Raw genomic sequence first — 12105 nt, forward strand, 5'->3', positions numbered from 1 at the left:
ACAGGTAGGTTAGTTTCTCAGTAACCAAATATTCAAGAAAAACATTAGGGTTTTTTTTTCAGGCGTTTTTTTTCAACAGGGTTACCCTGTTTTACTTTGTCCACAGTATTTTCAGCAGGATCTGGAGTATTTGTCTTTTCTCTTGTACCTTTCTCTTGTCTCTTTCACTTGTATGTGGCACTCAGCTGCCAAAACAATTGACTCTTCTTACTTGTCATGAAGAAGGATTTAATATTTACCATAGAAAAGATAGTATGCCTAGATCCATTTCTCATGGCCACATATTTTATCCTTGGCGTTTTAGCTATAGATCTTGGGGAAAAAAATACTATGTGGATAGTTTAAAGCATTAGATTTTCAAGACGAAATCACAGCTCGTTCAGTATAACATAATACCAGCAGCATGCTGGGGGTCAGCATGATGGGGGTCCACTGATGTGGAGTGCTCCCCACTTCTCTGCAGCTCAGCAGGGTGCTGTTACTGCTTCTCCCCATGCATGCAGCTTTCTTCAGAACCGTTGGTGTTGCATTTCCTCAATTTCTGTAAGTGCAGAAGGAGAATGGGTGCTTTGAGTGTTACTAAAATAAGCAAACAGTGCAAGTCAGAGGTACCAGTATTCAGTGTTGTCTACCTGTTCTCTAAGAAGGACTTTCCCTTAAAATGTCAGCTGTCTGTTTTTCCTTTGCTGTTACTTGCAATATCATGCTATTGTGGGATGAATTACTTGACAGAGCTTTATGTCTCTTTGTACTGTAACAGCTTCTAGAAGAATTCAGACTGACAGTTCCTATAGTAAGGCATGAGGAAATATATTTGAATAGTCCATGTGTTTTATAGTGCAAGGTCAGAGAGTACACACACATCAGAGGCTACAATGGGGAATAAGAGGGTAACTATAGATATACGCACAACACACAAGCATGAGTGATTATTTTTTTAGCTCTTGATTCGTTCTCTGGCATTTGCTGCCAAACCGAAGGAAGAAAAAATGCTGTTCCCTTTCTGTGTGACTACATAATGAGGTTTAGAAACCAAGGAAAGCAAAGAGGATGGTTCATGGCAATAGGATAGCCCCATTTTTCTTGCATGAGTCGCAGAGCTAAGGAGCTGGCACGGGTGCTCAAAGGGGCTATATTCCTGTGCCAGCATTCCCACAGTCACAGCCAGGATGAGGTGATTTCCAGTGGGTTTCCTTTGAGGAGCAGAGGAGCAGGGTGGCTCAATGGGTTGATGTCCCCTAGGTGGGCTCAGCACAAGTGCTGGCTCCTAAGTGGCTCTCTGCTGCCGACAACCTCCTGTTGATGCCTTAAGGGCAGCTTGCTGACAGCAGAAGCAATATGACAAAAATCAGGTAGGCAAGAGGGATTAAAACATGTACAATTGTGCAGAATTTTTTAGGTTCAATTACATCAGTCAGGAGCTAGTGAAGTGTTTGAAGACCTGGAAATAATTCCAAGTTGTCATATCAGGAGTCTTCTTCCCAGAAAAGGCTGTGGAAGCAGAGACAAGTGCACCATATGGAGAGCAGATGTCTCTAGGGAGCTGAAAAGAAGATACTTTGCTAGTACCAAAAATATTCAGTACGAAGAGGTGATAACAAGTGCTTCTAAAGAAGAAACAATTATTTATTATCGAGTAGACAATTACTGTTTCCTAGAACACAAACTTATATGCTCAAATAATCTTGGGCTGTCACGGTGCAGAGGCTCTGATTCACAGCCTGGGGCAGAAGATAAAATAGTAAGCAGATTGCACATCTTGTTTAACCATCTGCTTTTTAAAGCATGTTTTATCACAGGCTGTATCACATTGAAAATAGGTAATGAAACAGGAAGACAATGAGTTACTGATCTACAATTGGTTTAATGTACAAAGCAGTACGCTTGCCTTTGCCATTTGTAGCTTGGATGTTCTACATTTTAGCTCTTTACTTAGGAATTGTGTCATGCACAAAGACTCAGTTTATAACCTCAGTACTGTGGTGTTACATGGTTCTTGTAAGAGCCACCTCTGAGTACCAAACCTGCTTGAACACACAGGAATGAGGTTTCAGAGAAGAAATTCATAGCTGCTTTCAGGTGCTTTAGGAGATGTGTAAAAGAAGGATCCAACTGAGCAAGGAAGCTCAAGGACAGCTTGAATTTAAGTGGAGCTCTGCAATGTCTTGCTCTATAAGGAAAGACATGCAGCTGTGGCTAATGCCTATGTAAAAGTACCAGCTCATGTTACTCATGTTCCAGTTAGATGTTTTCATTTTCCTCCTGCCAGAGCTTCTGCTTCCCAAGCAGCAGACCAAGAGCTATTGACACAACTCCCTCAGCTCCTGCAAAACTCCAGCAAATTGCTGCAGGGAAAGATAAAGCATCACTGCAAGGTAGGACATGCAGTTTATGCTGTGGTGCTGAGGTGAGACAACCTGTAATAAACTGTCTCTGACAGATGTTCATCTAATCTGTTCTTTAAAACCTCTAATGACTGCACTTGCCCAGCCCATAAAAGTAGTTTGCTCCTGAGCTTATTCTTGACTATAATTTGGAAGTTTGTCCTAATACCTAATCTAAATCTCCCTTGCTTCCAGTTAAACCTATTATTCCTTGTCTCACTTCCTGTGGACATCAAGGCAATAGATTTTCATCCTCTTTACAGTAATCTTTGAAGGCTGCTCCCTCTAGACCCATCCATCTTCTCTTCACTAGACTAAACAACCCCAAGCTCTTTCAACCTTTCCTCACAGGTCAGGGTTTATAAACCTCTTAACACCCTTGTCAGTCTCTCAAGGCTTTCTGTTTCATTCACATAGTTCTTGGTATCACACTGAGAAAAAGGTCAGGAAATAGGAAGACTACAAGTTACTGGTGTACAATTGGTTTGATGTACAAAGCAATATGGTTGTATTCAAGACAATGCCCGGTGCTGGACACAGCATGTGAGCTGAGAAATTCCCAGCCTTTGGCTTTCCTGTCCCCATGTATGCACTCATAGGTGTCACAGTGGTCAAGTCTGTGCTTACTCCCAGGTCCTTTCCGCTGTCTGGTCAGTCACCCCCTGTTTCAATACAAGTCCTTTTGACCTCCTTGCGCTATGCAAATCTCACTTTGGTTCCATTTGTTTATTCTGGAAAACCTCTCTGATTTTTCATAGCTATTTTGAATTTTAATCCTGGGCCCCAATATGCTTGCAATCCTCCTGGCTTAGCATGATGGGCTGATTTTATAAGCATACTTTATTCCATTATCCAAGTTGCTAATGAAAATATCAAACAGAAACAGGCCCATAACAGACCCTGAGTGACCCCATTAGAAATGAATTTTCAGTTTGATGTCAAACTGTGGTAAGTTCTGCACATTTTTCAACCATTTCAGCTAATAATTTCATCTGGCCTGTATTTCCTCAACCGGCCATATAAGAATGTCATGGGGGATGCATTCAAATGCCCCACTGTAGTCAAGGTACATACTACTGCTCCCTGCCTTTCACCAAAAGAGAGGAAACATCTTTGTTCTTCTGAATGAGATTTGCCTTGGTGAAGCCATGCCAGGTCGTGAGGAGGAGGAGGACTCCTGCAAAGCCTTAGTTGGGGTCAGGAAAGCTTTTGGCAACTGCTATTTTAAAACTATAAAAAAAAAAAACATTGTTAAATTCAGTGTTTCTTACTGCTGATAAATGCTGGAGTCTGTAGTGATCATGAGCACATAATGCTACTACTAAGCACACAAACATCTAAGAAGGGAAGGAAGAGAGCAAGGCAGCATCCCACACAAGAAGCAGCCTGTCTGAAGGTTGCTTCTCTCATCCTGCATCTGCACCTGGGTTCACCCACAGTCTCTTCCAGACCAAAAACCAAACCTCTGCTAGCCAGCAGTGAGAGCAGCAGCACCACAGCCCTGGAAAGGCTGAGGGATGTCACACTGTTGTCATTTCAATGTAAAAATCACCCTCCTTGATTCAAGACAGGATTAGTACTTCCATGCAGCCCTCACAGTGAGTTCCGGAAACGGCAAGGCATTGTTTTACCCAGACCAAGAACTTGACTGTTAAAGGGAAGGAAGGCTTAGGGAAGCCTCCTTCAGTGGAGCATTATCCAGAGGGAGGAGAACTATCCTCTTGGGAAAGCATGGGAGAAGGCTGCCTGTGCTCCTCAGGCACAAGGTTGAAGGAGATGCTCCAGGAGTGACAGGAACTTGTTATTCATCATAAACTAATAAACTATTAAAAATAGTTTTTAATACACATTTTGGTTGCCCGCAGCTGGGTGTGCACTGGATGCCACAGCAGCCTCTGCAGTCACAGGATCCAGGGCAGAGCCTTTTGTGCTGGTAGCTCTGGGCTATGTATATTGCACCTTTACATTCAATTTGATACTGCCTTTAGTCTGCTGGCCCCCTGCCAGCACAGCTGCAGAGAGGTTGGGGAAATTTGCCATAATATGCTTGGGAATTCTTGCGGAAAGCAAGTTTCACCTACTGCAGTGGAGGTGGATAGGTTTAAGGGGTTTGGGTTTCTTTTTGTCCTGAAGTGCTCATCCTCACTTAAAATCAGAAGTAAGGTGGGGTTTAATGTGAAAATATTTCAGCTTAAGCTACAGAACCACTGTAAATCAGCGTTTAAGACAGTTTAGAAAGTGTACTAACTCATACCTCTGAATAAAACCGGCAGAAGCAAAACACTACTTTAACCAGGATCCAGTTGATGTTGCTAACACCAGTGAAAATGACGCTCTCAACCCTGATTTTGGGTTCAAAAAGCACAGAGGTATGTGTCCCAGCCGCTGCTCATCCAGCAGCACAACCCCAGCCCACTACGGGACTTTAGGCAGCTTTGCCCACACACTGCCTGGCTGGCAGCCAGCCCTCCTCTGCCTTCAAGCAGTGAAATCCCAGGACAAAATCTCTACTGGCACCAAGTGCCACAGCTGCTACACCCTTCAGCTGCAAGAGGGTTTTATCAAGCCTAGAGGAAGACAATTGCAAGGGCATGAGCAATGAAAGACAGAGACACAGCAGTCTTTTATCTGTTTCTGATCAGGAAAAGCATAAGCGATGTTCAGTTTTTCAAGAATTCAGCGTTTTGCTGCAGCAGGGTGGTCACTGTGCTTTGGACCACAGCCCAGCCAAAGAGAATGGAGCTTTTCATCAGTTAAAATCCAAGAGGAGAATAATGAGCTCAGGGTTTTGTATTTATCATTGAATTTGCTCTGCTGACCCATCTAAGGAAAGGCAATGGCTTGAAACAGTTTTCACAAAGCCAAGATCTAAATGACTGCACTAAGAATTAATTTTATCCTGTTTTTTTCCCCTTTTTTTTCTTTTTTTTTTTTTTTTTTACAGATACACATATTTCTATCATGTTTGGATAAATCTTGCCCCCCAAGTTCCCTCAGAATGGTCAATGCAGCTCTCCATACTTTGAAAGTCTATGCTGACCCAAAGGTGTCACTATCTATCTATTAGATAGATGGGGTGTCTTACATGTTCCTCCCTGCAAGCTGCCCTATGCCACAAAACCTCTGTATTTTTGTCAGAAGGATGTACGTGCTACAAAATCCCTTTATGCCTGCTATGTCTCAAAGCCCCATGTGTCTTCCTTCTAATAAAATCCTTCCGGTATGAAATAGAGGCAAGACCTAGGCCACCTAATACTCAACTGAACTGGGACTTGAAGCTCAAAAATCCACCTAGATCCTAGGCTGTGATTTAGTCTCTAGGGTTTTCTCCTCCTGAGAAAAATACCTACATTCTTTGGGCACTTCCCAGGTCCCTGACACCTAACTTCTGCCATCCATGCACCCCTCGGGCATGATGGTAACTGTTAATTGATGCTAATTTGGTGGTGGGTGGAGGTTTTCAGAGATCCAAAACGACTGCGACAGGCAGCATTACTTCACATTTGTGTTGGCTGCCTGGGCAGAGCTGCCAGTGATTAAACAGATGGAGACTGTTTTACCAGCTGAAGATGGTCTCTGCAGGTCCCCTGCGAATAGCACTGCTTCCTTCTTAATCCAGAGCTGAGTTCACTTTCAGATGAAAGTAGATTCACCTACAGTTCTGACACCAAAAGCAATAACAAACTTAAAGACAAAGGATATATATATTTAATTTTATTCTTCTTTCCCACAGCATGCATGATCACTGGTGGAAATTCTTTCTTTCCCATGCACAATCTTTCTGGGTTTGTTTTTTTTTCTGTTTATTTGTCCTGATTCCGAGCTAACAGCTGGTTTTACCTATGAGAACCAGCTCACAAGACGCACTTCAGGATATAAAGCACATTTATGATAAGACACCTGATAAATCCCTTTACGTTCTGTATCTTTCCTGTAAAGCTGAGAGTGGAGGAGGAGAAAAGACCTGCTTTAGCATGATGTCATAGCTGTTGGGCACATCTGCCCCAAATTAAATTACCATCTAAAGGGCTTATTTCCCAAACATATTTCTTTTCAGCTTGGAAGGAGACATAAAGCAGTGTATCCCTTCAGTTTGCATTTGGGGAGTCTCTGAAAATTTGGGATCACCCTTCAATGTATGCCAGCAAGATTTACTAGTGCTGAGTCTCTCAGGTGATGATGCTGTACAAGTTGCATGAAAAATGAATCTTTCCCAGTTCCTTGATTAAGTTGTGACTCATGATAAATCTTCCAGAGACATCAAGCCTGTCTGGCTAAAAGCATGAGGGACCTTTACAAAGCTCTCTAAGAAGGTGTGAGAAAGGGATCTCACCTGGAAGAAGAAAGCTTGCAAAAGTGGATCTATTTGAGTTTTGAAATATCTGTTCTCCATCTTTCACAGCAAACCATGTGCATGCCAGAGTTTGAAGACAAAAATGCAAAAGGTGTGGAAGTAAACAGCAACGTTCAAACACACCAAGGATAAAACACTTGCAAGTAAGCTGCTTTTTCTACTGAAATGCAAAAAACCCCACAACCAAATCAAACAAACAAACAAAAAAACAATAGGAAAAAGAAAATAAGAAAATGCAGGGAAATTATTTTTAATACCTTCTATGTGATCTTTCCCTATGAATGCACTCAGACTGTATGGCTTCAGGTGATAGAGAAGTGCTGCACCAGACAAAAACCTCCTCCTCTTGCTGCCCACTAGTACAAAGTGCAAGTGCCTCAATGTGTTCATCATGGCAAAGCCTCATGTTTCAAGGGAGCCATCTTTTTGCCTTTGGCATCTGTGCCTGAGCAGATGCAGCCTGTGACAAAGCTGCACACATGTGGCACAGCCGGGCAGCAACCTCAATGCTGAACGCAATCACACTGGCATCATTTTACAGGAGCTCCCCTAAAATCCATGAACCTGTCATATGCTCATGGTAGTTACTTAACAATGGAGGAAAAATGCTCCAAAATGTCTCTTTCAAGGCACCTGACAAATAGCATCCAAACTCAGCAAAGCCTCTCAGCCCATTTAAAAACCAGGGCCCTGCTTTTGTGCTAATGTAAACCAGCACAGTTGGTGGAGTTATGCTGATTTACACCAGCTGAGGAACTGTTCCTGTATTTTCACCTGGTTCATGAAGATTTATGTACTAATTCTCTGCAAAGCATTACAATGAAAAAAAAAAAGAATTGCCTAGCTGGGTCCACAAGCCCTATTTCATAAGTAAGTTATCTCAGCCTTGCTGGGTCAGATCTTACTGAGAGGACGATACATCCAGGGCTGTCATGTAAATCATTTCCTTTTGAATACTTATGTCTAATCAACTTCAGACCTTGTTTTGGACACATTGTATGTTTCATAAGCTGCAGAACTCTCTCTGATGAAATCCTTGCCTCCTGACCCCAAAATACATCTGAACAAAATTGTCCCATCAGGAGTTCAGATAATTGCTTGGCCTTTCCTGTCAGTCATAAACCAGACCAATCCAACTTTTTTGGACACTTCCCCACACTTTAATGTGCTTTTCAAACGCCTTGCAAACAGCATAACAGAATAGGAATGGTTGCTTTTATAAATGTGTAGTACTTTATATGCTTAAGCAAAGAAATCAGAGACTCTTTCTTCTGGTGCCATATGTATTATTGTGTGATAAAAATTTACCAGCATGTAGCTCTGCAATTACTGTTCTTACAGCTCCATTAGTCTTAAATCTTATTTATGTACTGTGGGCTTTTTTCCTTCACTGGAACTCCCAGGCTCTCCCCTTTCTTGTGCCAAAGCTCACAGAGCACCAAGCGGTCCATACACAATTTGAAGACTTGATAGTGATCTTTCTCATGAGTATGTTTCAGAGCGATGATGCCTTTCTGCTCCACCTCACAAACTCCTTCAGGGTCCACAGCTCTTTGAATCTAACAGAGGTGGCTGGTAGCTGACACAGCAGGACACCAGCACCAAGTAAAGCTGGCTCTTGCCTCCTGGCCACAGCATCCGCCACATCGGGATGCAGCTTACAATAGGGAGAAGCCAAAGTCCTGGTCAGGGGCCAAGGTGGGATACTGCCCAAGCATTGCAGGGGTCAGCAGTGCCTGCATGGAAGACATGGCGGGGACTCAGCAAAGGCCGTTGGAAAGTTTTCCATTGGCTGCTGAGGGGACCATGATTTCCTGCCCCCAGCCCTCTCTGACAGCCTGCGGGTGTGTGCAGGAGAGCTTCGGGAGGTGAGGAAGGTTTGCTGGAGGAAGCCTGGCACATCTCTGCCAGTGAATGTCAAGCCGCCCGTGCGCTTGGGCGGTGCTAAACCCTGAACAATGAGAGGTATTGCAAATATTCAGACATCACAGACAGGGTTCACAGAGATCACAGTCTCCAGCTGAAAGCCTGGGAATTCCTCAAGGAGAAGGTGTGGTCTGGGGCAGTGCATGTGAGCCGAGAGCCTTCCAAGTGCCTCTGCAGCTCTCAGCGTCTAATAGGAAGATTAAGTTCATGGGCAAACACATTACAGAAGTGGAAAGCAGCCTGCTATATTGATCAGTGAGTTCAAGGGAGAAAACCCATGTGGATATTAGAAAAGAAAAAACATTAAAAGGCCATTCTGCAGCAAGAAGAAATCTTTCCATGGATTGGAAAACAGGAACCTGCAGGGCTTGGGTACCACAGAGGAACCTCTCCTGCACCTGAGTCCTGGCCGTATGAGCAGAGGTGCAGAGCCATATGTGTCACCCCACAGACCGTTAAGATGCTAAGCCTGTGTATCTCATGGTTCCTGTGGACAGACAGGCTCCACTAGACGTCACCATGTCTGTTTGACATGTTAGCCTCTTGGTGGTTTGCTGGAAGTCATTACTACCTAGCAGGGGTCACAAAACTGAATAGAAGTGACTCTATCTGACACAATTTAGACTTTAGCACTTTACACCCTCAACAAAGAGTAATCTGGAAGCAGAGTGGTGTTTCTGACAATGGTGAGTTACACACACAGCAGGGTTTTGGCTCCAGCACAGCCTCATGAGAACATTGCTCACAGGTTTCAGGTCTGTACATGCTACAGAGCTGCTCCTGAAGCTCACTCTGGCATTATCATTTTGCAGGGTACCTTTGAGCCTGTAATCTCCAGCAGAGTTCTTGCAGGGTTTATGAGGTGAATCCTCAGAAAGTTTGTGTTCTCTGCAAAAGCATCTGCAGGACAGGTCACAGAAGCCCCTTGGGTAGCTGTTGCACCCATCAGGCTGATGATGCCTGTTGGCCAGAACATACTGAGCTGCTGTTCCCCAAACTTTTCACTATTTCAGGATTTATGCCAAGTGTAGGAAAATAACTCAAATTTTCATAGCCCTGCATATCTCGTCTTCACTGTTGGGAGAAAAGCTCCCTGCATTCCCCTGCACTGTGAATGGCTTGTGTGATTTCCAGGTTGGATGCCTTCAACATTTACCTTCTTGTTTCCTCACCCTGGAAGCTCTCAGTAGCTGCTTCATATCTCTGCTGTCATCCCTGCTTGATCCCTGCAGCATGCAAGGCAAGTGTCACATGGAAAAAGCAGTCTCTGAGCTGCTTCTCTGAGCACACAGAGCAAACAAACACAGAAATGAGGTCAGAGATTTCCATGAAGTTGCGGCACTCCAGCAGTTCAGCTCCATATACAGCCCTATCCAAGGAGATACAAACAAGACTTTTTACAAGGGCATGTAGTGATAGGACAAGGGAGAATGGGTTTAAACTGAAAGAGGGGAGATTGAGATTAGCTATTATGAAGAAATTCTGCCGTGTGAGAGTGGTGAGGCACTGGCACAGGTTGCCCAGAGAAGCTGTGGCTGCCCCATCCCTGGCAGTGCTCAAGGCCTGGTTGGATGGGGCTTGGAGCAACCTGGTCTAGTAGGTGTCCCTGCCTGTACCAGGGAAGGTGGAACCGGATGAGCTTTAAGGTCCCTTCCAACCCAAACCATGCTGTGATTCTATGAAGACTAAGCAAGCCGTCCTCTAAAAGACCTGTGTGACTGCCACAGGGGCACTCAGGAGACACTCAGAATAGCGTGTGTGCCTCTGTGAATCCGAAGAGGGCTCATGGCACCCGCAGGGCTGTGGCCGGGGCTCCGCCGGGTCCCCTCGCACGCTCGGGGCGGGGTTCGTCCCCTTAGCGGGAGGGTGGCGCTGCTCTCTCTGGTCGCCAGGTGGCGCCGTCGCCCAGGCCACTGCCCGGCAGCTCGGGAGCGTGAATGATGCGGAGCCAGGGACCGGGAGTACGGCGGCTGGGGAAGGGAAAGGGAAGGCAAGGCAAGGCAAGGCAGGGGAAGGGAATCACAGGCTGGTCTGAGTTGGAAAGGACCTTAAAGTTCATCCAGTTCCAACCCCCTTGCCATGGCTAGGGACACCTTCCACTAGACCAGGCTGCTCCAAGCCCCATGCAACCAGGACCTGAACACTGCCAGGAATGGGGCAGCCACAGCTTCTCTGAGCACCCCTGTGCCAGTGCCTCACCACCCTCACAGTGAATGGTCCTCGTTTTCAACAGAGCACGTCCCCCAGGAAGATGTATTGACAGCCTGCGTGGGTTTATCACTTGGGTTCTGTGAGTCCCTTTTGAGAGATGCACGGAGGAACACAGTGATTTTCCCAAGGACCCCCTGGGGTACCAATTTCCCTGGGAATGGAAATAAAAGCCTTCTCACTGGCCCGTGCCCCATACTGGTCTCTAAAATATATCACATAGTTCAACCCCTGTAGTTTGATCCTACTATGAACTGGTCTTCTACAGAGAGCACTCTTCTTGGGTTTTCCTCCTGATCATCCTGTGCTGTTGGCTCTGAGCTCCCATCTCTGCCCAAGACACTTGCAGCAGCTTCACAGTACCATTTAGTAACATCACACTTGAGTCCAGAGACATTTGATACTGCAGCCAGCACACAATTCAGAAGTCCATCACAGTCCAGACAAATTCCCCCAGATTCAGAGATCAGATCCCTGTCTCAGCTCTCTGTAGTCTCTGAGTCCAGCCAGCATTTCAGTGCCCACCAGTGTTTGTCTCCACAGCTCCCTGCTTTAGGCATTGCCAGGTCTCCCTGTGGGGTGCTCCTCTCCCTTTCCAGGCACCTGGGCAAAGGGCAGTCCATGACATTTTCCAGTCAACATCTGCTGTTTGTTTTGGCCCTCCTACAGGTGTTTCCAAATGACTTTCGTGGGAGAAACATGGAAAACAAGATTCAGGGCAACCTGCTGAAGGAACTGGAAGACTGAAGGTGAAAATTCCCCAGCGTGACTTCTGCTTTTTGCAGCTTTGGATCTCCATCCTGCCTTGCTCTGAACCCCGGTACAAGCGTGCAGCACCGAGCCCTGTGGGAGAGGTAAAGCCCATCCACAGTTCTCAGAACTGCTTAGGAGTTTATCCAGAACCCAACCTCTGCTCTGGGAAACCTGTGACTTCAGAGACAAGTGGGTTTGGACAGGCTGAAAATGCAGCAAGAGCAGCAGATTTCCTTTGGATGTGTGGACACTGTTGTAGGTTTCATGAGACATCAGTAAATGAAAAAATTGAGTTATTTAGTAGTCAAACATTCACATGTAAGCACTGGAAGGTGAAGTCACAAGTTTGGAGCTAGTTGCATAAAATGCAAACAGACACAGAAGTAAAAACAAGTGGAGGAAACATACACGTCTGTAAGACTGCCTGAGCAAAGCCGTGTAAGTCAGACTGAGAGCCATCAAACTTGCTCAGGCTGAATA

The sequence above is a fragment of the Pezoporus occidentalis genome, unplaced genomic scaffold (assembly GCF_034315485.1).
Source record: "Pezoporus occidentalis ecotype Australia unplaced genomic scaffold, CSIRO_AGI_Poc_V1 ctg87, whole genome shotgun sequence".
Classification (NCBI taxonomy): Eukaryota; Metazoa; Chordata; class Aves; order Psittaciformes; family Psittacidae; genus Pezoporus; species Pezoporus occidentalis.